General features: G+C 43.2%; 1 protein-coding gene across 3 annotated transcripts in view; it reads left to right on the forward strand.

The window, feature by feature from the left end:
- The window catches only part of LOC126252964 (tubulin polymerization-promoting protein homolog), a 451,173-nt gene that overhangs the window by 282,560 nt on the left and 144,389 nt on the right, over positions 1-24,224 (forward strand). The window contains exon 1 of one of the 3 annotated variants that reach the window (XM_049953980.1): positions 13,953-14,064. The exons of 1 other annotated variant lie outside the window; for it this stretch is intronic. The gene's annotated coding sequence lies outside the window, so the exon portion shown is untranslated. Of the gene's footprint in view, positions 1-13,952; positions 14,097-24,224 lie in introns of those variants that run through there. One more of the 3 variants, XM_049953979.1, reaches the window with a different exon arrangement.

A 24,224-nucleotide genomic window follows, 5' to 3' on the forward strand; every position in this document is an offset into this window, starting at 1 on the left:
TGAAGCTAATGACGAACTGTTTAGGGAAAGACTACAGCATCGAAAGAAAAAATTCTGCATAGCGGGTCGCCACTACATTTTAGGAGAAATTCTTCCTTACAGTGTCTACTGGACAGTATTTTGTACGCTAAGACTGAGAGGTCATTAGTTACAACTGAAAACGAAATGAGATGGACACAGGATGTGGGGAGCACATGTTGAAAATGAAAATGAATCGGTGATAGATTCAGGAAATGTGAGTCAGCAGGCACCTAAACTAAACATAAGCTCATCGGAATAAATATTAGTCGCTCCCTTAAAAGGAGCACACTGGTCGCTTTGGAGTATAGAACTGGTACCAGGAAGTCACGTGACTCTCCAGCGCTGACGTGAGTCACGGCAGTGAAGTTGCTGCGTAGATGGATTTAGCGCAGTCACATGTGTCGGCGTGGAGACGTGACGGAATGGCAGAAAGAAGCTGTTGTGTCTGGACGTGACCATGAGCCCACCGTGAACGAAGCTGCCCTATTTCTTGCCGTATTAACGCGGGCTGTCTAACATGTCTACGAGGCATGGTGTAGCACACGCAGATATGTCTTACAACGGAAGAACAGTGGTCGTAAAAATATCTGACATCAAGTAAGAGTCACGTCTTGTCAATGACAATTGGAAAAAAATGGTTCAAATGGCTCTGAGCACTATAGGACTTAACATCTATGGTCATCAGTCCCCTAGAACTTAGAACTACTTAAACCTAACTAACCTAAGGACATCACACAACACCCAGTCATCACGAGGCAGAGAAAATCCCTCACCCCGCCGGGAATAGAACCCGGGAACCCGGACGTGGGAAGCGAGAACGCTACTACACGACCACGAGCTGCGGACATGACAATTGGACTGATGGATTTAAAAAAAATGTTGTTGGGTGCTAAACAACGACGCCATCAGCGCAGTTTCTCAAGATGGTGCTACTGTGGTAAGAGAAATCACCCTTGGCCAAGTGAAAATTACAGCCCGTATTCGTGCAGCCACAGTTATAAAAAAAGTTTCACATACTTGGCTATTATATCTGTTCACATTATTGTCATATGTTAATAATATTAATTGAACAGTTGGTTGCATCAATAAGTTTGATTCATCGTTTAATTAAAAAGATAAACCAACCACCAAAGCCACATTAAAACCACAGTCTATTAAAATGGGGCAGGAGTGCTGGCGCCATACAAAATGTCCCCAGTTTTCTTGCTGTTGTCCCGTTATCGCATACAGTTGAGGGTAAGTCCATCGACAGACCACAGGCTTCTCTCCTATCAACATACAAAACATGATGCACTCGTTCTGTGCCGCAAGCGACAAGCATGCGTCATTGGGCAGCGTCCGTTACGAAGACGAGGACCTCTTCGTCAATTCGTTGAGTTCGAATGGAAGTGCGTCACAGTGGAATAGTTGGCTTCACCGACCCCAGCTTGTTGGTGCACACTTCCAGCCACTGTCCTTCGCACTCAGCCATCATTCTGTCACCCACGACACTGTAGCCTATGGGAGGACGTTATGGTGAGCAGTGGTGTCTTCCTGGCAGGATTATCTCGCTGTTCTGTTTCGTCATTCCCCTCGATTCGAATGCGACCAGGTAGCCAGCAGAAGCAGAATAGGGGAGATAACAGGATGGCCGACATTTTCTCCCTCCTTAATCCGTGGGTAAAACCCAACATGTGCTCTCGATACTCAGGTAAAATGACGTTAACACCTTTTTTTAAAAATAATACTAATGCACCTGAATACTTGGTGATCACAATTACAAATAACGTAAGTTGAAGATAAGTACTGCTGTGGGGAAATCTAATCAAAGAGTGCGATTTATTGGCAGAACACACATAAGGAGCAACAAATCCGCTAAAAAAGACCATCTACACTACGCTTCCCCGTCCTCTATTAATTTGCTGTGCGATGTGTGATCATTACAACAAGCGCCTTTTTATTTCACCAAATTTCATTCACCAGCTCCACATGCGAAAATACTCTTTGGCTCCCAGACACAAGGGGCAAATTATCTTCGTAATATAATAAGAGAAACCGAAGCTCGTGCGGAAACATTTAAGCGTTGGCTTTTTCCGCGCACTGTTAGAGAGTGCAACGACCGAGAAATAGCTTGAAGTGGTTCGGTGAACGCTCTGCCAGGCACCTGATTGTGAATTGCAGAGTAGTCATGTAGATGCAGATACAGATGTAGATAGGCAGAGCAATGATCTTGCTGGATTCAGTCATGTCCAAGTTAAGCGTGGGTCTGGCAATGATACAGGGAGGATATCTGCTGCAACGTGTTTGAGAACTGGTATGTCTGCTACACCAAGTTGCTCAAGATATTCCGTCACACGGGCAGAAAAAGGCTTAGTAGGCCGGCGGCTGGTAAAACTTTGTAACATGGATCGTCAGCCTGAATACCGACTACAGGATCTCACTTTGTACACAATATGTCAATGACAATTGGTTTCGAACCCGACAGGAAATGTTGCTGTCGGAGAACGCAGGTCGGTTTCAACCAACGTCGGAACCAACAATGATGGATAAGCGGCAACTTGGGAGGATATTCTAAGGATCTGTAGCAGTCACCTGTGAGGATTAGGTCACTGTGTGCTGTCATTCCTGCAGTTCGTTCTTATCAATACAAGCTGGAGACACGTACTGTGTTGTGTTTGCCAAGGTTATGACAGGCGATGTATCTGATAGCTTTGGTACGTGTTGGAGATAAGTACGGCGTGCTGTTTCCCAAGATTACAACTGATGTATTCGGCAGCTTCTTAGTTTTGTCTTTAGTGCGTCTGTCTTATAATAGATATCGGCTGGACACTCTCCAATATTCCTCTGTACTGCGTCTCTTCTTTAATCTGCTTCTTCCATTAATAATGTAATTCAGGATTCTAAACTTCCTTCTTCCCTGAATCTCTCCTTCCAGGACCCTTCATTGTAAGGAGATTATCCTCAGTAGGGAGAACGTCCGAGCCATTTTCACTAGTTTTCTGGCCTTTCCTATTCTTAGACGTAACTCTTCATTCCTCTTTGTGTAAGTCGTTTTCATTTAAGCACTTTTCTCTGCCATACAACACCAACCTCCAGGCAAGAAGCTTGGCGAATCTGTTTCTTAGTTCTTTCGGAATGCTTTTTATTGTCAACAAAACTTTCATCTTGCCAAGCGCCTAGTTACCCACAAATATCGTACTTCCTGTGACTCTTCAGTTTCTCCATGTGGAATTGATGACAAAATAATTCAGCTTCATCTCGACATTGTACATCAGAAAGAGGGTTCTAGTTGTAAACCCTTGAATTATTTTATCGTACTTCTTATTTCCTCCACATAACTTTTATTTTCTGTTACCAAACATCTTAAGTAACTGAAAGACTTTACGTGCTCCAAGGTCTTTCCACCGATGATATTTTTTCCAAGTTTTCTGACTCTGATGACGATGATCGTTTTTACTTTTTTACTTCATTTCACTTTCTCTTCCTCCTTTACTATCCTCTCCATTATAAGTTGTAGTTCAGTGTAGACACTGCGGACTTCGGTGTCTCAATCCTTTCTCCTCTTATGTTATGCTACTTGTTTTTCCTCTGTAGTTTCTCAGATAAACCATTAGCTAAGCTTGTTGGCGTTATCTGAAAGTCGCCTGTCACGATGTACTAACTAATTGAAATAGATTAAACTCTCAGGAAAACTATAGTTTTAACCTTTAACAAATTTATAACAACTGGTTTTTACGTTTATGTTGCTGTCTGTGGAAATGTATGGTGTTTTTCATCTTTCATTCCAACTCGGGAAAATAATGTGAACTGTTGTACAGCTCCTGTTTAGTCAAACCCTAGCAAGCTGGAACTGGGGACGGGGGAATTTCGAAAATAGTTCAAATGGCTCTGAGCACTATGGGACTTACATCTGAGGTCATCAGTCCCATAGAACTTAGAACGACTTAAATCTAACTAACCTAAGGACATCACAAACATCCATGCCCGAGGCAGGATTCGAACCTGCGACCGTAGCAGTCGCGCGGTTCCAGACTGTAGCGCCTAGAACCGCTCGGCCACCCTGGCCGGCGGGGGAATATCCTCAACTGGGATTATTAGCGAGAGGATTTCGAATTCCGGTATACTCGTGATAACCTAAGGAAAACTCCGGAAAACCTAGCTCGGAACCAGATGATTACAACTATTTTTCAATTGAGGATATCGTTGTATTACACAAAACCAAAAAAAATATGTGTGTGATACTCTCTTTGATGTCCTTCGATTGTTATAGCTTTAGTCTGCTTTCTCTGCACTTGTAGACAACCTATGTGACGATGAAAAAATGATAATTTTGAATACGTCCCGGCATCACTAGCTGCGCGATATTACACACATAATGAAAAATTGTATAGTGTCAGTACTTGGTTTCTTGTACTGTAATATTTGTTGGTCATTGTATTGTTCTAGTACCTCAGTTCGCGGGGCGCTTTTGTTGTGCTGCGAACTATCTGCAACGTACTGAAAAAAATTTGGAGAGCCATCAGAAATAGAAGTACATTCAGCACTCGTGGCCGCAGAGAAGTGGCGCCGGTCTCGGTAGAGGGGAAAAAACTAACCGCCTGGGGGAGACATACATTTTTTAAAAAATTATACAATAATTTTACAGGACGATGATAGCGCTGCTCATTTTACAGATCATGGGTTTTTAGGTAGAACGCGTCTGGAGCAGTCCGAAGCGTAGCAAGACGAAATAACTGTTTTCACCGGAGAAGTTCGTATCTGTCGCTGAGCAGGTAAGTATCCTATCACTCTCATAAGATGTTTATTCTGTTTCAATAGGATCAGGAACTGCAGGAAATTAGTACTGACATAATTTGGCTCAGAGTTCTCAAATGGTGTCTTGATATTCTTTAATAGACAGATCATTAATTCTCGGCTAACTTCACATCTGTAGCTCCAAACAGGACACGATTATTAGTTGACGAGAGACAGTTTACACGTTGCAGCTAAGGAAATATGGGGCTTAAACTGAACTTTTGTCGTCCCAGTTACTGGATTGTGGAACCATCAATGAAGTGCATTATGTAGGTTGGGGTGCTGATCAGCGAGCAAGCTACCGGCTGAAGCGGTGAACCACGTTTTTTGTAACATAGAGTGGCAGTAGCACGTAGCTATTTTAAGTTCTTTCTTTATATTTTAGATACCAGGCTGTAAGAACAGAAAATGAGATTTGAGCTAATGGTTCTCATGTACAGGTGCTATGTAGGAAAGGATAATAATAAATACGCCTTTGTCACAGTATAAAAAATCACTGGCTACCAATTTTTATAATTTAAAAAAGTAATCGGAAATTGCAAGAGAAAAAAGAAAAAATATATGAAAAAAGACATTCCAATCAAAAATCAAAAGGACAGGAAAAGCTACCCTGTATAGAAAATAAGAAGTGATAGATGCAATAGTGTAAAATCGCAGTCAGATCTGAAATACTGCAGTCGTTTGGTATTATCATGTAATCTAAAACTCTTATTTTACCTACAGAGGTGGTCTATATAAATGAATAAAAATTACAATTATACTTGATCAGATGCAGTCGGGGTTTTCTAATAGCTATCTGATTTGTAATCGCAAAAGTGATAAATACTATATCGAAGTGACTTATGCTACAGATTTTGATATTAGCTAAACTAGTTGGCTGGCTCTGAGCACCATGCGACTTAACATCTGTGGTCATCAGTCCCGCTAAACTAGTTAATGAGTGTTATTTCCGTATATTGGGTTTCCTCGTAATGCAGTAACAGAGCGTGCAAGGATATTCAATAATAGTGGACTTTGTTGCTATCATGTCTAAGTTATTTATAGCGGGGAGCACAGAAAATTGAGCCAACATTCACAGCTTTTGTTTCCTGTATTTTATCCCAACTACCTAGCGAATTTCAATGTATTCCAGTCAAACTGTCAGAACCTTTTTTTTAATCTACAAATGCAATAAACGTATATTTGCCTTTTTTCAACTTTTCTTCTCAGATAAGTCCTAAGGTCATAATTGTTTCGCGTGTTCCTACGTTTCTAGGGAAGGAAAATTGATCACTACCATGGTCAGCTTCTACCAATCGTTCCATCTCTCCGCACGTAATTCGTTTTTTGTACTTCACAGTCACGACTTTAGAAACAGAGCAGTTTTATCATGAATAAAACGTTCTCGGTTTTCCAGCCGCGTCGACAGTTTTATCATAACTCTTTCTCCGTTGTGTTTCAACAGTTCTGGTGTTGTGTCCTCTGTTCTAAATTCTGCTCGCATTACCGCATCCGCCATCTCATTTTCATCCACTTCCTCTTCCGTTGCCACAATACTGTCTTCATATTTCTGTCCTTAGTATAGCCCTTCCATATATTCCGCTTTCCAGCATTCCCTTCTTCGTTTAATACTGACTTGCAACCTGAGCTTTTGATGTTCACATAGTTGCTTTTCATTTCTCGACATCTGCCTCTCTTATTGGAATACCTGCTTCTACAGCTCTGCACTACTGCTCTAGCCATTCTTTCTTTGCCACTGTACACCTTCTGTCAATTTCATTTTTTAGATGCCTTTATTCTTCTTAGTCAATTTCATTTACAAGATTTTCATATATTCTCTTTTCATGAAGTAAATTTAATATATCGTTTGTGCATATACATTAAATGAACAGGAGGGTTGAGAGCGCAGACTTCTGGTCATACCAACATTATTTGGAAAATGAGATGGAATTCCAACAGGGCATGGAATAGAATCTGCGTACGTAAGAATTAGGCTTCTGAAATACACTGAAGAGCCAAAGAAACTGGTACAACTGCATAATATCGTGTAGGCCCACCGCGATCACGCAGAAGTGCCGCAATACGACGTGGCATGGATTCGACTAATGTATCAAGTAGTGCTTGACGGAACTGACACCATGAATCCTGCAGTCACTCTGTAGCAATTCTGGACGTGTGGGGTGTCGCATTCTCCTACTCGAATTGCCCAAGTCCGTCGGAATGCACAATGGACAAGAATGGCTGCAGGTGATCAGACAGGATGCTTACGTACGTGTCACTTGTCATAGTCGTATCTAGACATATCAGGAGTCCCATCATTCCAATTGCTCATGCCTTACACCATTACGGAGCCTCCATCAACTTGAACAGTCCCCTGCTGACATCCAGGGTCCATGGATTCATGAGGTTGTCTCCGTACCCGTACATATCTGCTCGAGAAAATTTTAAACGAGACTCGTCCGAACAGGCAACATGTTTTTAGTCATCAAAAGTCCAATGTCGATGTTGATGGGCCCAGGCGAGGCGTAAAGTTTTGTGTCGTCCATTCATCAAAGGTACAGGAGTGGTCCTTCGGCTCCGAAAGCCCATATCGATGATGTTTCGTGGAATGGTTCGCATGCTTTGTTGATGGCCCAACATTGAAATCTGCAGCAATTTGCAGAAAGGTTCAAATAACTCTGAGCACTATGCGACTTAACTTCTGAGGTCATCAGTCGCCTAGAACTTAGAACTAATTAAACCTAACTAACCTAAGGACACCACACACATCCATGCCAGAGGCAGGATTCGAACCTGCGACCTTAGCGATCGGTCGGCTCCAGACTGTAGCGCCTAGAACCGCACAGCCACTCCGGCCGGCCAATTTGCGGAAAGGTTGCGCTTCTGTCATGTTGAACGATTCTCTTCTGTCATCGTTGGTCTCGTTCTTGCAGGATCGTTTCCCGGATGCAGCGATGTCGGAGATTTGATGTTTTATCGGATTCCTGATATTTATGGTACACTCGTGAAATGGTCGTGCTCCTCATGCAACGCTTGTGCTGTCCTGGATGTGTGAATGGGTGGATTATCGTCCTGAAATATGGCATCATCGCTACCTCGGAGAGGCTGGATACTATCGCTCGTGCGCCGACTATAACGTCACTCAAACTCAATTAAGTCTTTATAACCTGAAATTGTAGCAGCAGTAACGGATCTAACCAGACAGTTGTTGTCTTATATAGGCGGTGCCAACCGCAGCACCGTATTCTGCCTGTTTACATAATAGGCATAATAATGTCAACACCTGTACTTATTTGGGAATGGTTTATTAACAAGGGATTGGACCCCAATTTGCCTGTAATAAAGCTGCGAATCATCTTGGAATACTGGCATATAATGATTGAATAGTCTCCAGTGGAATGTTATGCCACTCTTCGATCAGAAGCTCTTCTGTAGTGACGAGGGAGGCGGAAATCTGCTCCGGGGTCTGCGCCCCAATACCGCCTAGAATGGACTGTGCTGGCCAGGAAGACACTGCATTTCACTTGCGTGCATCATCCTTGGGGACACAACATGTGAATCATGGGGCGCACATGAACACCTAAAATGTTTACATAATCGTTGACTGTAACACGGCCTTTGAGAGTATACATGAGACCAACAGAACACCATGAAGTGGCTGCCCACACCATCACACTTTCACCTCCATGCTTAAGCATTGGAATCAAGCAGTCAGGATTGTAGGCTTCTATTTGGCGTTCTGCAGGCGTAAACCCGACCCGATGATGGAAATAACGAAAACGTTGTCGGAGCATATGAGGTGTTTCCACTGATAGTCTTCCAGGATTTATGCTGCTGAAACCAAGTTTTACGCTTCTTTGCGTTGGTTGTCGTCGCTAATGGTTTCAGTACAGCAGCTCGTCCATGTATAGTCGCTTTATGGAATTCTCGGCGGACATTGTCGATAGATACGGGGCGTCGAAGATGGCTACTGAGCTCTGCAGTCCAGCCGCAGTAGTTTTGTGTTGACACAATTCGTGTTAGCGGACGACGATCTCTGTCGTTTAGATTTGATTTGCGCCCACTGTTACTTTTACACGATTATGTCTTACCATGTTTTGTGCAGGCCGTCACGACTGTTGAAACAGTTGCTCTTGAAACATTCAATAAGTTGGCTGTCTTGGTTACTGATGCTCCAGCTAATCGGGCCCCCGCACTCTGCCCTCTTTGTAACAGTCTTAGGTCTCTTAATGCAAATACGGTGTGCACTACTCGTAAACAACCTGCACTGATGCCTAGTCAGTACTGAACACGCACAATCCAGCGTGAAACATGCCTCACCTGCATTGTTGACCGTCAAACAAAACCATCCCATTACTACTACAGTTCACATAATTTTGGCTATCCCCTGTATCTCTGTATTTGAATACACGTGCCTATACCAGTTTCTTATGTGTTTCGGTGTATTATGGCCAGGAAGCTCATTTCATATGATCTCGTGACGGACCGTGTCAAAGGCTTTGTCGAGGTCCAGAAATGCCCAATTGTAAGTGTATAGTTCTTTTGAGCAGTGCGTTGGTCATGCTCGTGCCATCTGTTATATAACATCTTGTTTTACCGTACGGCCGCCTCGTCATTTTAAATTTCAATTACTGGTGTCACTGAATTACTGTCTTCCCTGCCCGTGAGTGACAGCAGCAGCGCGTACCGATATTTGCCCTGCCGTAATACACTGCTGGCCACCGTAAATGCAACACCCTGAAGGAAGCATCCGAATCAAGTGAAATTTACACCATGGGTTTGCAGCGATGAGATATGCAACTGATTAGAGTTTCAGCGCAGACGCACATCACGCGCGCCTGTGGCGCCACCTCATAGCACCATTTAAGGCATGGCGATTTCGACGAGTGTACGTTCGGCACGTGTGTTTACCTTGTGGTTGTTTCACAAGACGATCAGTTATGCCTCGTAGACAACAGCGAACATCTTTTGATCAAGTATCCGAGTTCGACAGTGGAAGGATACTGGCTTACCGAGATTGTGGATTATCATACAGAGAAATCGCTATTCGTGTTGGACGAAACCAAACAACTGTAATGCGGATATGTGACCGTTGGATGCAGGAGGGTACGACGGACCGACGTGGTTGATCGCATTCACCTCGGTGCACCACTGCACGTGCTGATAGGCAAATTGTGCGCATGGCAGTGACGGATCGCTCAGTGACATCCCGAACCATAGCACAGCACATTGCGTCTGTAACGCATCATCCAGTTTCCGCGCGTACCATTCGACGCCGTTTACAGCAGAGTGGTCTGTCCGCAAGACGTCCATTGCTTCGTCTACCATTGACGCAGAACCACAGACGTCTCCGTCGCCAATGGTGTGATGACAGACGGATGTGGACGGCAGAATGGAATGACGTTGTCTTTACTGACGAGGCACGCTTCTGTCTGCAGCACCACGATGGTCGGATTCGAGTGTGGAGACACCGTGGAGAGAGGATGCAGGACAGCTGCATTATGAACCGCCACACTGGTCTTGCACCGGGTATTATGGTATGGGGCGGGATTGGATATTACTTTCGCACGCCTCTAGTACGCATTGCCGGTACTTTAAATAGCCGGCGCTACATATCCGAGGTGCTGGACCCAGTTGTCCTTCCTTACCTTCAGGGCTCGGCCACAGCCATATTTCAACAGGATAATGCGCGACCACACGTGGCACGCATTGTCCAAAGGTTCTTCGTCAATAACCAGATTGAATTGCTTCCCTGGCCGGCTCGCTCTCCGGATCTTTCGCCGATAGAAAACATGTGGTCCATGGTTGCTCAACGAGTGACCCAGATTACATCCCCAGCTGCCACACCAGATGATCTTTGGCAACGTGTGGAAGCTGCTTGGGCTGCTGTACCCCAGGAACACATCCAACGTCTCTTTGACTCAATGCCGAGAAGTGTGGCAGCGGTGATCTCCAACAATGGCGGCTACTCTGGCTACTGATTCTGGCAGGAACCACATGTCACAGACGTCTGTAAACGTAATCATTTGATACTTGGTCAACATGTTATCTACAAAATAAATCTTGTTGTGCTACCTCTTGTCTTTCTTGGTGTTGCATTTACGGTGGCCAGCAGTGTATCTTTGCTGGACGGCTGTTACTTCCCGGTCGTGGTGTGTCGTGGAGAGAGATCGGATCTGGAGCGGTTGGAGTCGCTACGCGGCAAAAGTGCAGTCGGGACGTAGCAGCAGTCGGGGACGGAGCGCAAGGGAGGCGCGGACAGCCAGTACTCGCCGACCGCTCGCGACACAGGATGAACTGTCCGACGGACGGAGATGGCAGCGGGATCGACTGTTGGTCGGTCGTTCTGTTGGCCGCCTCTTTGGGCGACGTGTGTTTGGTCTTTTGGCCGTTTCTGAGCCTCGTCACAGGGTCATCTTGCTGGACGTGGCTCGGTTTCTTCTTGTGCAGAGACGTTGTGGCCAGTGGGCAAGAGTTACCTCTGCGTGATTGGGTCCGAGTCCGTGTGCCCGAATCGCCGTGTCTCCCCGTTCCGGACGGACATCGGGTCGAGTCGGGTTGGAGGTGCAGTGAGCTCCAGATAGTCAAGATTCGCCCAACCGTCGCTGACACACATGGGTTGAGTGGCAACGACCTCGGTTGGTTGTTGGTCGGTCGTCTGGTCACACGAGGTGTTTCGTCACCGACCATCCTTCGGGTTTGTTTGTGTGTGTCCACCGGTGAGTTGTTCATCAGTGATTCGTTTTACGAGTGTTCGAGTTTCTTGTGGCAGTGTCTCGTGCAACACTGTGCGCCCTGTGTCAGTTCGACTGAGCAGTGCTTTAAATGCTGTAATGCTGTCTGCGTACTGCAGTAGCTAGTTGCTCGGCTGCAACACAGCCGCGTTGACACTGTCCGCCACGGCATGTAGTTCCACAGCCGTTGCGATGTTCGTGTACGTCAGTAGCTATTGTACCTTGGCTTATTAAAAAACCAATCTCTGAAGACGAGTGTTACTGGTCTCTTCGCCTCGCTGGCGTTTTGGTTGCAGTGCTTTTGGTCTGGTGACCGAAAACAGGTAGTTGGTTGGTTCGTCGGCTGTCTGGCGGTTGGGTTGCCTTCCGATTTTGATGTTGTTGGTTAGACTGCCTGTCTCGCCTAAGCAGGCGATAGTGTTACAGTTCCAGGCCGACCCTTGGAAACTTCTGAGTGCCGTTCCGTGTCTGTTACATAGTAACTTTGTAAGTAGGCTGTTTAGGTTTTTATGTTGGTAAAGTCACCTAGCGCTCTGTATAAAAAATCAATGACTGAGCTGTGGCTGGTTGGCATTGTTAATATTCTCTATTGTAGTGCTGAGCAGTTGGATGTGAACAGCGCGTAGCGTTCCGCAGTTGGAGGTGAGCCGCCAGCAGTGGTGGATGTGGGGAGACAGATGGCAGAATTTTAAGAGCGGACGATCTGGACCTGTGTCCACCAGATACAGTATATTTGTAAAACTGGATATCATGAACTGATATATATATATATATATACATATACATACATATATATATATATATATATATATATATATATATATATATATATAATGACTTTGGAACATTATTAAGGATGGCTCTAAGCACTATGGGACTTAACATCTGAGGTCATCAGCCCCCTACACTTAGAACTACTTAAACCTAATGAACCTAAGGACATCACACACAACCACGCCCGAGGCAGGATTCGAACCTGCGACCGTAGCAGCAGCGCGGTTCCGTACTGAAGCGCCTAGAATCGCTCGGCCACAACGGCCGGCCATTATTAAGTTAAATACATTGTTGCCGGCCGAAGTGGCCGTGCGGTTAAAGGCGCTGCAGTCTGGAACCGCAAGACCGCTACGGTCGCAGGTTCGAATCCTGCCTCGGGCATAGATGTTTGTGATGTCCTTAGGTTAGTTAGGTTTGACTAGTTCTAAGTTCTAGGGGACTAATGACCTCAGCAGTTGAGTCCCATAGTGCTCAGAGCCATTTGAACCATTTTAAATACATTGTTCTCTATCAAAATCTTTCATTTGCTAAGTATGCCTATCAGTAGTTAGTGCCTTCAGTAGTTAGAATCTTTTATTTAGCTGGCAGTATTGGCGCTTGCTGTATTGCAGTAGTTCGAGTAACGAAGATTTTTGTGAGGTAAGTGATTCATGAAACGTATAGGTTATTGTTAGTCAGGGCCATTCTTTTGTAGAGATTATTGAAAGTCAGTTTGCGTTGCGCTAAAAATATTGTGTGTCAGTTTAGTGTTGATCAGAATAAGTAAAGAGAGAAATGTCTGAGTACGTTCAGTTTTGCTCATCTGTTTGAAAATCAAATAACGTAAGGGGTTTATCAGCACAATCATTCATAAATTTTTCTAAGGGGATGTTTCAACTTCCCTCTTTGACTTTTAGTTATTTGGTTGATGTGTGGCCTTCAGCCGAGTATTAATATCTCTTAAATTAATCCTTGTCTTTCCCTTAAGGCATGAGATTGTTATTCTTTATTTTATATGAAATGTGTTAAGATAAGGCCTTCTGCCTTCTGATTGAAACTCCTCTTACTGCCTAATATCCGAAGTTCCGGCCTAGTTCCATTAAAATTAAATTGCTAAGGCCTTCAGTCGATTAGACTGAAGATTTAGAAAATATTCTTGGGTGAAACCTCCAGAAGAATATTGTATTTCAATTTTGCGTAGGCCTTGGGTCTTCGATTTTGAATGTTAAAGTTAATCAAAGGAGATCGATTAAAGTTTTGGTAATATTGTGAGTTGATAAATAAAGTTTACATTTTGAGTGCAACTGACAGGAACTCATTTTTGCCCCTTTCCACAACCTAATCCGCTCTGTCCCGCTAGCCCAGGCATTTCATCTTTCTCTTTGTTTTCCTGTCATCAAGGCGGCCTTCACAAGTTGCGTCTCTTATACTGAGGGATATAACAAACTACTTCTGCTCGGATCCTAAACTTGTAGGGAAGGCCGTCCGAGATACCTGTCAGGCACTTCTCCCTAGTTCCACTCCCGAGCGAGCAGAACGCAGCGCCAGTACTCGGCGCTACCTCTCCGCGTGGTTGCACGGGAGGGCCCTCACTATTAACAACAGAGGGGTCTGGTGTCTAGGTGAGCAGGGGCGCGACTGTTACTGAGCGGGTGTCCGGGGCGCCCGCCGCCTTATCTGTGGGCCAGAGCAGAAACAAACAGCGCTGTAAATACGTTATCTGCTGCAGCGGGGCGTGGCGCTGTAGCGTGTGCTGCCACTCACCCAGGAGGCCACGGTCTTGCTAGCAGCTCCCTGCTCCAAGGTACTGTGCCGGCTCCCTGCCACTACTCGCAGGTCAGTTTGTGTGTATGCCAGCGGCTGGCGTCTCGGTCTGCGTCTACATCTTCTGGCTTGTCTCAGCCTGTTTGTTTGTCGCTGACTGATAAGTAAATATGCGTTGTCACATAATTCTAGTGCAAACTTATGCATGTGAACCAGATCTTGAATTTGAGGGTCAGTTAGAATAATTAACAGTTCTTTCAATCAAAATAACAGAAAAAGCTTTGTACTTATCTGATTATTTTGGTTCGTTCTTCTACAGCAGTTCTTGATGCTTCAATTGTCCAGGGAATAATTCCTTGCGGCAAGTGGTTCGTTGCGTTATTTACGCGACTGTTGTTGTTGTTGTCTTCAGTCCTGAGACTGGTTTGATGCAGCTCTCAATGCTACCCTATCATGTACAAGCTTCATCATCTCCCAGTACTTACTGCAACCTACATCCTTCTGAATCTGTTTAGTGTATTCATCTCTTGGTCTCCCTCTACGATTTTTACCCTCCACGCTGCCGTCCAAAGCTAAATTTGTGATCCCCTGATGCCTCAGAATATGTCCTAGCAACCAGTCCCTTCTTCTAGTGAAGTTGTGCCACAAACTCCTCTCTTCTCCCCAATTCTATTCAATACCTCCTCATTGGTTATGTGATGTATCCATCTAATCTTCAGCATTCTTCTGTAGCACTACATTTCGAAAGCTTCTACTCTCTTTTTGTCCAAACTATTTATCGTCCATGTTTCACTTCCATACATGGCTACTCTCTATACAAATATTTTGCGAAACGACTTCCTGACGCTTAACTCTATACTCGATGTTGACAAAGTTCTCTTCCTCAGAAACGCTTTCCTTGCCATTGCCAGTCTACATTTTATAATCCTCTCTACATCGACCATCACAAGTTATTTTGCTCCCCAAATAGCAAAACTCCTTTACTACTTTAAGTCTCTCATTTCCTATTCTAATTCCCTCAGCATCACTCGACTTAATCCGACTACATTTCATTATTCTCGTTTTGCTTTTGTTGATGTTCATCTTATATCCTCCTTTCAAGACACTGTCCATTCCGTTCAACTGCTCTTCCAAGTCCTTGTGATAACAAATGAAATGTTTCTTGTTTTCTCTTTAAAAGACCTTCAAACTTTATTCCTTTCCATAGCATTCAAATACTGCTGTTTGCAAGAGCTTTATCCTTGTGAATGACCCAAGATTCTTGTTTGTACGGAGTTCAGAATGGAAATGGCTCGAAAAATTTACAAATGGCGAGAGTGCTCAAGAATATTTGCGCGTTGAACATTTCTATTTTTTTACATGATTTCCTTTAATTCATAAATATTACATTCATCTGATCACATAAGGCGTTATTTTTCTAGGTACAATCAAGTAATTTTAATGTTAACAACATTATGCATATATGTAACTATTTTCGTTAATGCCAATTCTCTCCCATGTAATTTATAAAAGTATTTCAATTTTAATTACGTCTTACTGCTGACAGCGACCAGTTTTAATTATTTCTGGTATCAACAGACATGGTAGCAGTAATGTTATTCATCTAAAACTACATCAACATGGCTACTCTGCAGATCACACTTAACTGGCTGGCAGAGGGTTCATCGAGTCACCTTCATAATAATTCTCTATTATTCCACTATCGAAAAGCGCGCGGAAAAACGAACACCTATGTCTTTCCGTGCGAGCTCTAATTTCCCCTATTTTATTGTGATGATCGTTTCTACTTATGTAGATCGGGCTCAACAAAATATTTTCACATTGGGAGGACAGAGTTTTTGATTGAAATTTCCTGCGAAGATCCTGCAGCAACGAGAAACGCCTTTAACATATTGATCTTCAAATATCATCTAATTTTGCATACATGTTTTAAAACCACTATGCATATTGTAAACGAAATTATTAATATTTTACGACTGAATAATGATACGAAAAGTACATAAAATTGTCAAAGCACTCAGAAAAAACATACACATTCTTTATCAGATAAATGAATGAAAATCTCATTAGCGTTAACAGACTATCACAGTGAGAAGCGAAGGAAAACTATCTATTCGTATTCTCAACTGAAGATAACGGAATAACGGTTTTTGCTGAGCAATCTGTACTTAATTCCTGAAATTCCTCGGTCACTGATGTCTTTTATTTTCGTTGCTGATGTGATGCGCCATTTTTTGGACGAAATGCGTTTAAAATAGTTTCGAGCAATCCCTTACGGTTACAATGACGCATGGACGTCCGAGTGTACCATTTGGCGATAAAAGGCGTGGAAGTGAGTCTCTGGTTTTTTCCTGGTCATTTTTAATCATTTCCTTATTGTTCTAACGAAAAGTTTTCTTTATCGGTCAGGCTCCCCCCGTCGTTGTGTCAGGTATTTACCAGTTTCTCCATCAAAATCTTGATTCTGTTCACTGTCTTCTGCGAAACCTTCAGGTGTTTTGCTGTTGATCGCTACGTGTAGTCGCTTTCATCGAGAATCAATGAAACACAAGCAGTTTTAGTGCGTAAAATATATTTTGTCTCGCCAATAAACACAAAACAACTGCATAACTCTTTCCTTTGCATAAAGCAACAAACTTGTTAGCCACTAAAATGATAAAATTAAGAAATTATGTAAAAACACGATCAATGAAATTCTTGCATTTCTTAAGTTAAAAAAAATATGGTTCCACTGGCATTTTGCTTGACACCATTTTCTTCACAGTTCGGAGAGAAACGCATCACATTTACAAAATCGTGAAACAGTCAGTGCATAGTGTCATTATTGAAAGATAACTATAAATAACTTTCGAAGAGAGAGACATGTTGTAAATGGACGTTTTTATGGCTTCTACGATTGTACATTATCATTAAACGATAAAATATTCGACAAATATTCGAAAAATTTTCTTGAGTCTGATAACTCGAACGCATATGTGTACTCCACAAGCCACTGTCACTACAATGTATATGAGTATTAATCGAAGGAATAATAACTGTCTATTAACCTCCGGTTATAAGCTTGTACGATAAATTATATTCATGAGCTCTGCGCATGACATATGATGGCGGTAGAAGACTTGACACATAATTTACTTGAACACATCTTCAAATTTTACCGAAGACGGATTCACAAGAACACGTCGTCCAATTCGAAAGATATTTCCGAGTATCTCTGTTATGTTTTCGTAACAGCTACGAGGGTAATCCCAAAAGTAAGGTTTCCTATTTTTTTTATAAGTACATAGACCTGTTTATTTCTATAATGGTTTACATCAGTTTACAGCTATTTTTCGACATAATCGCTATTTCTGTCGATGCACTTTTGTAGACGCTGTGACAGTTTTTGTATGTCCATGTCATACCAGCTCGCCGCCATGCTGTTCAGAAAGTTATGAACTGGCGTGATTGTTGCTTGGTCTCAGGTGTAAAGTGGTATGCCCAGGTTTCGTCACCCGTGACAATTGAGTGCAGAAAGTTGTCCTGTTCGGCTGCAAGGCGGTGAAGAAATGCGCGGGAAGCATCAACTCGTTGTCGCATGTGGTCCTCAGTCAGCATGCGTGGCACCCATCTTGTGCACACCTTCCGGTAGTTCAATGACTCCGCTAAAATTCTGTGAGCGGTGCTTCGGGAAACCTCAGGAACCAACGTGCAGAGATCATCCAGGGTGATCCGCCGATCTTCAAGCATGCTTTGCTCAACCTTCAACACTGTCTCCTCAGAAATTGACGGTCTCCCGCTCCTTTGTTCGTCGTGAATTTCGGTCCAACCAACTTACGAACATTTTTGACATCCATGCGCGCCATACACTTTCGTCGATTGGCGATGGAGTTCAATCGGCGCAGTGCCCTTGGCGCTCAAAAGCCGAGTAACTGTGCACAGTTCGCACTTGGCGGTTACATCCAACGGGAGCTCCATTCTCAACGGCTGCCAAGCCGAGACTGAGCGCCTCAGCGAGGCGTGCGCATGTTTACACACAGCGCGTGAAGCACTCTTCATAGCAGTGTGACCAACTGCCACACAGCAAGAGTTCTGTACTTATAAAAAAATAGGAGACCTTACTTTTGGGATTGCCTTCGTATATTGACATGTTGCGAACTTAAAAGCATGTGTCTGAATTCACCCGACGTCTGTTTTCATGTCTCCCTGACAAGACTCCACACGCTGGACCAAAACTCCAGAACTGGATGCACTAATGTCTTGTAACCGACTTCCTTTACAAGTATACCGCACTTTTCCAGAACATTTCCAACAAACTATGACCTTCACTCACCTCTCCTTTTACAATTTGAACATGTTCTTTTTATTTTAAATGGCTTCAAGAAATATAAAAAAAATGGTTCAAATGGCTCTGAGCACTATGGGACTTAACATCTGTGGTCATCAGTCCCCTAGAACTTAGAACTACTTAAACCTAACTAACCTAAGGACGTCACACACATCCATGCCCGAGGCAGGATTCGAACCTGCGACCGTAGCAGTCGCGCGGTTCCAGACTGAGCGCCTAGAACCGCGAGACCACCGCAGCCGGCAAATATCAAGACTTTTTTAAATAATATGTTGGTCTTCAAATATATACTACCAAGCTTGTAATCGGATACTATCGGTTATTTCTGTTTTTCATAAGCGTTATGCTGCATTTATTTGTATACTCAAAGCGGAAATTTTCTCAAATTTGTCTTCGTTTCCATATGCTCTTCCAACGACGATATTTTCTCCCAAAAAAAACGACCTCGTAGTGATGTTGCCCGTATGCGATAAATGTCTATTGTAAATGTCGTGTGACTAGGGTCTCCCGTCGGGTAGACCGTTCGCCGGGTGCAAGTCTTCCGATTTGACGCCACTTCGGCGACTTGCGCGTCGATGGGGATGAAAACAAACAACACCCAGTCCCTGAGGGGAGAAAATCTCCGACCAAGCCGGGAATCGAACCTGGGCCCTTAGGATTGACATTCTGTCGCGCTGACCACTCAGCTACCGGTGGCGGACAATGCATATTGAAAACTTTAAGAGTTCTATTACGCATCCTTGGGCCATACCCGATGATATGAGTGGCGTTCAGTAAACAATGCAACAATTTTTTTCTGAAAGCAAGCTGGTTTTATTCAGGGTTCCAATACATCATATTATTGTCTACTCTTTTGGCTACAAAATCATATTTTTCAACATAATCTCCGTTCAGTTCTATGGTCTCTTTGTGGTCTTGTGTTAGGCGGTAACAAGCGGGCACATACCGTTGAGCTCGCCAGCTGATGGGCGAGTGCGTCGGCGCTAGCAACACAACGTCCAGTTGTGCAACGAGGTGTTTGATTGTAATACGCTACGAATAGCGCCGCCAGCTATCGTAACTTCATGAAATTATAGGATCTGAAGGGGGATTGTTCCACCATGTCCCATACCAAATTCGGCATTTTCTCAACCGAAAATGGCCGAGAAAAAACGGTGTTACATTACTTACTGAGCTCCCCTCGTACTTTCGTTCCTGTTATACATTCTCCGTCCAGTATAACATACTGGCTTAAATTAGCAAAAGGTGTATTGACCCAATAGTTTACGTGATAAGATAGGCCTACCCTGTACAGTGGTACTTTCAGTTGACAGCAAGTTTGAGTGTCGAGCTCCTTTCGGAAATCTAGGAAGACAGCATCTGCCTCTTCACCTGCAATTACTGTTGATAAGATATCGTGTGTCAATAAAGCAAGCTGCGGTTACACAAGTGTTGGATCTTAGTGGGTTCAGACACGTGTTTGGAGTGTTTAGGAGAAAATTCGTCAATAAGCATCTGTCAACTTGGCAGCGAAATGCACTCTTCGAAGTTTACAACGAGGAAAGTACCGGTGCAGCAGCAGTTACACTCATACTTCCTGTTTGTCTCTGTACTCGTACTTTACACAGTTGTCACAAACGATATAATAATTGCTATTGTCCTACAAGCCGATATTTGCTATCAGCGAAACTGCGCTTTCCGGTGCTGTGTGTCTTATATCTTTGTCGATGCATACTATTTCCTCTACCTGTGTTAACACTGTAGCTAAAGAGTCTGTTTGTTGGCTTCTGTCTCTGGTTCTTCGGTCGACGTTCATCTGATGGTTTTACTGACGTTTCGCGAGCACGAGTGGCTAGCATTGTCAAATCACCGGCGGTGGATGGTGAAGCTTTGACAAGCCGAAGAACCCGAGACAGAAGCCAATAGGCAGTTTGTCAACAAGTTGCCAAGAAAGCCTTAACAATAAAGAGCTTTTGATCGTTTTGTTAGTTACTGTTTATATTAATCCATTTTCCCCGCCGTTCACTGCGCGAAAAGCATTCCGCAGTAGAGCACCGACGGTGTGGGTGAGTGCTTGTGGTCTAGGTTGATTCACGTAGAATAGGCAACAAACTGCCGTCGCGAAGCACAGTGAGCGTCATTTCTTTCAAATTATGTACTTCGGCCTAAAGCCACAGAAATGGTATCACTGCCGGTTTCAGACATCTTTCTTTTTAAACATATCGCGTCATGATGACGTGATAATAAATGTAAATCCGCAGTGATACTATTTGTGAAGCAAGAGACCGTAATATAAAGTTGTAAATAATCAGGTTGATTCACATTATCACTAACTACTAAAATCATATTTTCGCTGAAACAGTCGCCACTTTACATGGTAGTCAGTATATTAATTATTTTCTGTAGCTGTAGTCATTTGAATAAAAAAAGTGTTACTGCTGGCAAAGATCAGCAGTTGTTGACTCCACATAGGTAAGCGTAGAGAACGAAACAAGAAATTTCACGTGCTACAAAAGCTGGGAGCGGCATGAACAAGTCCAGTCTGATATTGTCACCAAATTCTAACTAGACACTCACAAATTATACATTCATATCTCGCAATTTCTTTTTCTAATATTCCTCAAGACAAATCCCATTGCTGAGATAACTGTTTATTCACACTGCCATCTAATATGTGAGTAGTTTCTGCCCTACCCAACTAACAGCAGCGAAGATATTTAGTGTTTTTTTTTCTTTTCCCTCAACTCCTTGTTTTGGAAGATGACACGTATTCTCTGTGATGGCGAAATATACTGGCTTACAGCGCTTATTCAAAAATCGCACTGCATAGTCTAGTATCGTTTAAATTCACTTCAGACTTCATGTGTTTAGCATAAAGAAAATCTTGGAGGAATAAGTATAGTCTCGACATAAATTACGTTCTTCGTTATGTTCAGGGAATACGAGAAACACACACATACTCACATTACTGAAGCTACGACCGTGTCTCATTAATCTGCTTGGAGAGCACTTACAGCGAAAGGGAAGGTCGAAGATTGAAATTCCAGTTGGGCACAGTTTCAATCTGCTACTAAATTTAAAAACTGCGTTTCTTCCAGTGCTGAGTGAAACAGCCCATACAAAATGTTTAAACCATTTGTGACTTATATACTTTCTTGTAGGATTGCTACGCCCGCAAGATATAAGCTGGATAATTCCTGTGAAATTTTGTAACTAGGTCAGAGGTACTGGCATAATTGAAATTACGATCGAGAATCGTGTGTGGGTAGCTCAGTCGGTGTCAGCATTGCCCGTATAAGGCAAGTTTCCTGGTTTGAGTCTCGCCGCATCTAAACAGTTTCAATCTCGCAGCTTGCTCTACGCTGCAGAGAGATTTATTCCGTTAATTGTACAAGAATTGCAACGACATTAAGAGCTCGTACCAAAATCACTAAATTTGTGACAACTAGTGACAGGGATAAAGTCTTCAAATTCAAAGCAACCAGAATACTAGAGGATAAAAGTAACTTGACAAGTGGTATATCTTGCTGATTCTTCAATACGTGAACCTCAAATCGCAGCACTGCGGACCTGTCGCCACTGGTTGCGACTACAAGGTACCAAGCCTTACACAGTCACCACGCTGACTGACGCCGGTTTCAGCACACAGCACATGCTTCGGGCCGAGCAGTCACTCTGAGCAGTTTTTAAAGGAAAACTTCACAGTTAGCAATTCTCATTTGGAGATAATGGTTTTGTACCACCAACTGTGCATTATTTAAAGCATTGTAAGCAATATACAGGGTGATTTAAAAAGAATACCACAACTTTAGGAATTTAAAACTCTGCAACGACAAAAGGCAGAGCTAAGCACTATCTGTCGGCGAATTAAGGGAGCTATAAAGTTTCATTTAGTTGTACATTTGTTCGCTTGAGGCGCTGTTGACTAGGCGTCAGCGTCAGTTGATGCTAAGATGGCGACCGCTCAACAGAAAGCTTTTTACTGTAACTGGACTACAGTATCTGGAGATGTTAGAGAATTGGCTGTTCCCTCAGCTCGAACAAGAAGCACAACAATTCATATTTCAGCAGGATGGAGCGCCACCACATTGGCACTTATCTGTCCGTAACTACCTGAACGTCAACTACCCGAGGCGATGGATCGGCCGCCAGGCAGCCCGTGACAGAGCACTTCATCACTGGCCTCCAAGAAGCCCTGATCTTTACCCCCGCGATTTTTTCTTATGGGGGTATGTTAAGGATATGGTGTTTCGGCCACCTCTCCCAGCCACCATTGATGATTTGAAACGAGAAATAACAGCAGCTATCCAAACTGTTACGCCTGATATGCTACAGAGAGTGTGGAACGAGTTGGAGTATCGGGTTGATATTGCTCGAGTGTCTGGAGGGGGCCATATTGAACATCTCTGAACTTGTTTTTGAGTGAAAAAAAAACCTTTCTAAATACTCTTTGTAATGATGTATAACAGAAGGTTGTATTATGTTTCTTTCATTAAATACACATTTTTAAAGTTGTGGTATTCTTTTTGAATCACCCTGTATAAGTGACATTAAATTGAGTGTGTTCTCAAACTTTTTAAGAATATTGCTACTTTATTAAACCACATCTTCCTTAATATTAATTGGCAAAAAAGTTTCGTGTACACATCTCTATTGAGAATTTTGTGGTGCAAGTTTGTAATGACACATAGCAAACACATGTGTCATTACAAACTTGCACCACAAAATTCTCAATAGAGATATTTTGCTTTACATTGTTAACAGAGCTCGCCAAAAATCGTTTATCGATATAGTCCTTGCGCAAAACAACTTGTGCCATGCACAACAGCGCTGTCTCTCTCTGAACACTGGCCGAGTGTACCCCCTTCTTCCCAAGTGGCGACTGACTTAGCCTGCTGAGCTGTGCACTGACTTGTCGCATTATTGGTCATACTGGCATAACCTTTTATTATCGCCATTTGCAGACTTGAGGCCTGTAGTTTCTAAGTTGTGATTGTGTGTATGCTTCAGTTGTTGAACTGCTACTTCCCTACTTCCCCCCAACCTCTATCGTTGTTCCCACCCCTACTACGCCATCTGCACAGATATGGGCCAAGTGATGTTGGGCACACACTACCCTCGCGCCAAACGAGGCAGGTCACTAAACGGAACAGTCAGACAACCAGAATACTCCAACGCTCTGACAGCTATTCGTTTGAACTAAAGTTAGTGAAGATCTAGCTCACTTAACGCAATTTTTGCGAACCTGTTTTGCATTTCTAATTGTATGTTTTCCCACAGTGCGCTTGTGTAGCATATGTACCATGTTTAAACACATTTTTGAAAAATTCTTATTAGAATGATGTTGAGGCTTCTTCAGAACATGGCTTTGAAATTTTAAACAGTATATTCATGGAGCTATTTGGGGGAACGCGCCAAAGTCGGTATTTGCATGGAGGAGAAGCTAATTTCTTATGAGAAGATGGAGACATACGACAAACCGCATACTCCTCTCTACGTGTGTTGTGCGTACTGTAAGACCTGCGGTACACACACCATCAGATTACTTGACTTGTCGCTCTAACGAAGTAGGTGAGTGTCAGCAATATATCTCGTGGTCTTATCGTGGCGTGTTTATCTTCTGCCGTTAGGTCAGACGATAGAAATGCCACTTGCACGCTTAGAGTAGCAGATTGACGGTGACCAACTTTAAACAGAACTTGATTAATTTTCACACACATTTATTAAAATAATAAAAATCATAGACATTACGTAACTTGATTCTGGATGCTGTTTACAATTGACAATCTGAAGTTCCTTTGGTCTTGGTACGTTAATCTTATTCTCACATATCTCTGATACTTGACAAAGTGTCTAAGTCATCATGGCTATGTACAGGAATATGATAATCTTAT

The sequence above is a fragment of the Schistocerca nitens genome, chromosome 4 (genome assembly GCF_023898315.1).
Source record: "Schistocerca nitens isolate TAMUIC-IGC-003100 chromosome 4, iqSchNite1.1, whole genome shotgun sequence".
In the NCBI taxonomy this organism is placed as follows: domain Eukaryota; kingdom Metazoa; phylum Arthropoda; class Insecta; order Orthoptera; family Acrididae; genus Schistocerca; species Schistocerca nitens.